The sequence below is a fragment of the Penaeus chinensis genome, chromosome 5 (genome assembly GCF_019202785.1).
Source record: "Penaeus chinensis breed Huanghai No. 1 chromosome 5, ASM1920278v2, whole genome shotgun sequence".
NCBI classification, from domain to species: Eukaryota; Metazoa; Arthropoda; class Malacostraca; order Decapoda; family Penaeidae; genus Penaeus; species Penaeus chinensis.
The window spans coordinates 37,138,969-37,143,968 of record NC_061823.1 but is presented as its reverse complement, the minus strand read 5'-3'; the positions used below and the strand labels follow the sequence as shown (position 1 = coordinate 37,143,968).

The window sequence follows — 5,000 nt, the reverse complement described above, 5'->3', positions numbered from 1 at the left end:
ATGGAGGAAGAGGGAAGAGTTGGGAGAGGAGAGAGGGAGAGAGGAGAGAGAAGGGAGAGAGTGAGGGAGAGAGGAGATGATTTGGGGGGAGGAGAGAGAGAGGAGAGTGAGAGAGAGAGGGAGGATAGAGAGAGATGAGAGAGGAGAGGAGAGAAGGGAGTGGGGAAAAGAGAGGGAGAGAGGAGAGGGGAGAGAGAGAAGAGGGAGGAGAGAGGAGGGAGGGGAAGAGAGAGGGAGGAAAGGAGGGAAAGAAGAGGGAGAGGGGAGGAGAAAGGGGGGAGAGAAGAGAGAGAGAGAGGGAGGGAGGATGGAGAAAGAAGGGAAGGGGAGAGTTAGAGAGAGAGGAAAGGGGAAAAGGGGAGAGGGAAGAGAGAAGAAAAAAGGGAAAGGGAGAGGAAGAGGAGAGGAGGGAGAGGGAGAGGAGGAGAAAGAGAGGAGGAAAGGAAAGAGAAAGAGAGGGAAGGGGAGAGTTTGGGGGAGAGAAAAAGGAATGGAGGTTAGAGAGAGAAAAGAAGGAAGGGAGAGAGAGAGGAAAAGGGGAAGAAAGGGAGAGGTAGGAGAGAAGAGAGAGAGGAAGAGGTTGGGAGGGGAGAGAGAGAGAAAAGAGGAGGGAGAGTGAGAGAGGAGGGGAGAAGAAGAGGAGATGTAGAGGAGAGAGAGAGGTTTTTTAGAAGGAGGAGAGAGAGAGAGAGAGGGAAAGGGAGGAGAAAGGGAGGAGAAGAGAAAGAGAGAGAGAGAGAAAGAGGAAAAAAGGGGAGTTAGAGAGAGAAAAGAGGGAAAAGGGGAGGTTTGGAGAAGAGAGAGGGGGAAGAGTAGAGAAAAAAGTGAGGGAGAGGGGAGGGGGAGAGATAAGAGGAGAAGAGAGAGGAGAGAGGGAAAAGAGAGGGGAGAGAGAGAAGAGAGATGAGAAAAAGAAAGGGAATGGGAGAGCTAGGAGAAGAGAAATAGAGAGTGAGAAGCTGGGAATAGGAGAGATCTAGAGAGAGAGAAAAAGGGAAAGGTAAGAGTTTAGATGAGAGGGAGAAATGAGGGAAAGGGATTCGAGAGAGAGAGAGAGCAAGAGGGAAAGGCGAGAGCAGAGAGAGAGATGCTGATGAGAAGGATAGGGAGAAGATTGAGGAGAAGAGGAGAGGTGGATGTTAAGGAGATCTATGGATATGATGGTGAGAGATTTTCGAGATCTCGAGAGTGTGAGCTAGAGACAGGATTGAGATGCTGATGAGGGCGAGAGAGGGGAGAGTTGAGGACTTTGCGGTTGTGCGGATGAGGGGAAGTGGTAGCCTTGGACGAGAGATGTAGATGAGGGAAGGAGATTCGAGTTAGAAGAGAGATGAGAGAGAGAAAGAGGGAGAGTGAGAGAGGAGAGGGAGAGAAGAGAGAGAGTAGAGAAAGAGGAGCGAGAGAGAGAGATGATTAGGAGGGAGCTGAGAAGAGAGGGAGGTAGAGGAGATTTGAGAGTGAGAGAGACTGGACGACGGCCGAGAGAGACGGTACGTCGAAGATTTGAGGCGATGTAGAATGAATTTAGTTGAAGAGAGTCGGCGGAGATCCCGACTATATGGATACATCGAGATGAGAGGAGAGAGAGATCTTAGCTGGACGTAATCTATTTTTCTTTGATTGTTTGATGATGATGTCTTGAGAGTTGGAGCGGATGGGGAGATGAGATGAGCGTATGGGAGAAGTGAGGATGGGAGGAGAGGCGCGGAAATGCGTGTGAATAGAACAGAGGAAAGATAGGAAAGATAGAAAGAAGGAATTAGGAGAGAAAAAGAGAGAGTGAGAGACGGAGGAGGGATGATCGAGGAGAAGAGGAGAGGGAAAAGGGAGAAGGTAGAGAGAAAGCGCATGAGAGATGAAGAAAGAGGAAGAAAAGGGAGAGTTAGGAGAGAGAGTGAGAAAGAGGGAAATGGGAAGAGGAAGAGAGAGAGGAGAGAGAGAGAAGAGGATGATGAGAGACGAAGAAGGGGACGCCGAGAGGAGAGATGAGAGTGAATGACGGGAGAGAGGAAAGCGGGATATGGAGAGCTTCAGAGAGAGAGCACGAGGGAAATAGGAGGTTAGAGAGAGAGGAAGAGGGAAAGGGAGTGAGGAGAAGATGAGAGATAGAGAGAAATGAGGGATGAAACAAGGGATGTCGGAGGGAGAGATTTTAGGAGAGAGAGACGGAGAGAGGCGACGAGAGAAAGAGGGATAAGGGAAAGGGATGAGAAGAGACGAGAGAAATAGAGGGAAAGGGAGAGAGGAGAGAGAGAGGAAGAGGGAAAGGTGAGAGAGGAGAGAAGAGAGAATGGAGAGATGACGAGAGATGAGACGGATTGGAGAGAGATCAGGGGCGGGAGGAGAGGATGATAGACTGAGAGGAGGAGAGGTTGTGACGTACTGATTGAGTGGATTCCGAGACGAGAGAGGAGAAGGCACGAGAGAGGGGAGGAGGAGAGTGCTAAGATTTGGAGAGAGAGAGAGAGAGAGAGAGAAAGAGCGAGATGAGAGCCAGGAGAGAGATTCGACGAGAGAGAGGAGAGATAAGATGAGAGAGGGAAAGGTGAGAGGGTGTTTTAGAGAGAGAAAGAGAGAGCTGAGAGAAAGAGGGAAAAGGGAGAGTTAGACGAGAGAGAAGGGGAAGGGGGAGAGGTAAGAGCTAGAGGAGAGGAGAGATGAGAGAGAGGAGACGTACGGAGAGAAGGAGGTGGAGATGGAGAGAGAGTGTTTGCAGTTTCTGAAGAGGTTAGATAGGAAACGGTGTTCTTGGCGAGTGGTGTTTTGACAGGAAGCGATTGAGAGATGGAGAGAACGAGACGAGACTGTGAGTCTCGAGTTTGATGGGGAGAGTTGTTGGACGAGTGATTAATTTTCGTTTATGATGACATGGGGTTCGAGATGTTTTTAGACGTCTTCGTGATTGGATCGTATGAGAGCGATTTGAGGGATTGATAACGATAAGACTGTAAGAGCCGTCTTGGGAGAGACGATAGTGAGAGACGGATCGAAGAGTGCTCTCCGATGATTGAGACGAGAGAGAGAGAGGTAGAGGGGGTGAGATGAGGAGAGAGAGAAGAGAGAAAGAGGGGAATGGGAGAGGTAGAGAGAGAGAAAGAGGGAAAGGGAGAGGTAGAGAGACGTAGATGAGTAGAGAGATGAAGGAGAAAGAGGGGAAAGGGACGAGGTAGAGAGAAGAGAAAGAGGGGAAAGGGGAAAGGGAGAGATAGAGAGAGATAAAGAGGGAAAAGGGAGAGACAAGAGAGGAGAAGAGAGTGAGCGAGTTGGACGCGATGAATGAGTTGAGAGGATTGAAGAGGACTGGCGGATCGAGAGAGAGAGAGAGAGATAGAGAGAGAGTGGAGAGAGGGAGGATGGAGAGGATGGAGATTTCTGATCGCGTGTGAGTGGAGATGAGAGATGGACGGGATTGGATGAGAGACTGAAGAGAGAGATGGAGTGAGGTAGAGAGAGAGAGAGAGAGATGGAATGGGTTGAGAGCTAGAGGAGAGAGAAAGGGGGAAAGGGAGAGGTAAAGAGAGATGAGAGACAAGAGGGGAAAGGAGAGGTAGAGAGAGAGAGAGAAAAAGGGGAAATGGATGAAGTAGGAGAGAAAGAGGGAATGGGTGTATGGGAGACATAGAGAGGAAGAGAGATAGAGAAAAGGATAGAGAGAGGATAGAGAAAGATAGTGGGAAATGGAGAGGACGAGAGAGAGAGGCGATGGAGACCGATCGGAGAGGTGAGGAGAGATTATTGAGAGGTTAGAATTGAGAGAAGGAGAGTGGGGAAGAGGAGGGGCGTGGTGATGGGGGATGAGAGTGAGAGGGGGGGAGAGCGAAGAAATTGAGATAGATGAGAGAGGTGAGGATGAGAGATGAGAGTTCAGAAGGATGGAGAGATGAGTAAACAGAGGGACGAGAGACGAGAGCAATGTGAGAGTCGAGACGTGAGAGTGAAAGGGGTTTAGAGAGTATAGAGAGAGAGAATGAGAATAGGGGTCAGGGGTAGAGAGAGAGAGAAAGGAGGGTAGATTGAGAGAGAAAGGTGGTGTAGAGAGAGAGAAAGGGGTTAGTGATAGAGCAAGGGGTTGGGTTAGAGATAGAACGAAAGGGAGAAAGGGACTAAATATAGAGAGAGAAAGGGATATACGGATAGAGAGAGGAAGAAAGGGATAGAGACTCCGATAGAGAGTCTAGGAGAGCGAGAGAAAGGGTTTAGAGAGAGGAGAGGAAGTAAGATAAGATAAAGATTAAGAGTAGAGAGAGAGATTCGAGAGAAAAGAGAAGAGAAAGAGACTGAGAAGAGTTTGGAGAAAGCAAAAGTGGAGGATTCTGCGATGATGAGAGAGAGAGATGAAAAGAGAGAATATGAGAGACTGAGGATGAGAGAGAAGAGAGGTGAGAAAGAAGGGAGGAGAGACGATGAGTGGGCAGAGAGATAGAGACAAAGAGGGAGAAAATGAGATAAGAGAGCGAAGCGAGAGAGTGAAAGAAAGAGGAAAGAGAAAAGAGAGAGAGAGAAAGATAAGAGAAGAGAGAAAAACGAGGGGAAAAGAAGAGAGGGTTAAGAGAGATGAAAGAGCCGAGGAGAGAGAAACGAAAGGGGGGAAAGATTGAACGCGGAGTGAGAGGAGTGACTTGAGGAGAAAGAGACAAGAGACATAAGATAGTGAATGGAAATGAGAGAAAGAGATAGACGGGGAAAGTACAGAGGGGACAAGGGGACGGGGCAGGAGACAACTTGGAAGATTGGGAGGAAAAAGAGGAGAAAGAGGAAAGAGGGGAACAGAGGATAAGAGAGAAAGAGAAAGGGAAGGGAAAAAGAGGGGAAAGAGAAAAGAGAAAGAGAAAGAGAAAAGGAGACAAGCGAGATTAAGAGAAAAAAGAGAGAAGGGTTCGAGAAGGAGAGTCGGAGATGTGAGGAACGAAGAGAGATGAGCGAGAGAGAGTGAATGAGAGAACGAGAGAGGAGCGAGACTGGAGTTTTCGATGAAGAGAGAGGAGATGAGAGAGAAAGAC

General features: G+C 48.8%; 1 protein-coding gene across 2 annotated transcripts in view; it reads left to right on the top strand.

Moving 5' to 3' along the window:
• The window catches only part of LOC125025760, a 21,554-nt gene that overhangs the window by 909 nt on the left and 15,645 nt on the right, over positions 1-5,000 (top strand). The window lies entirely within an intron of this gene.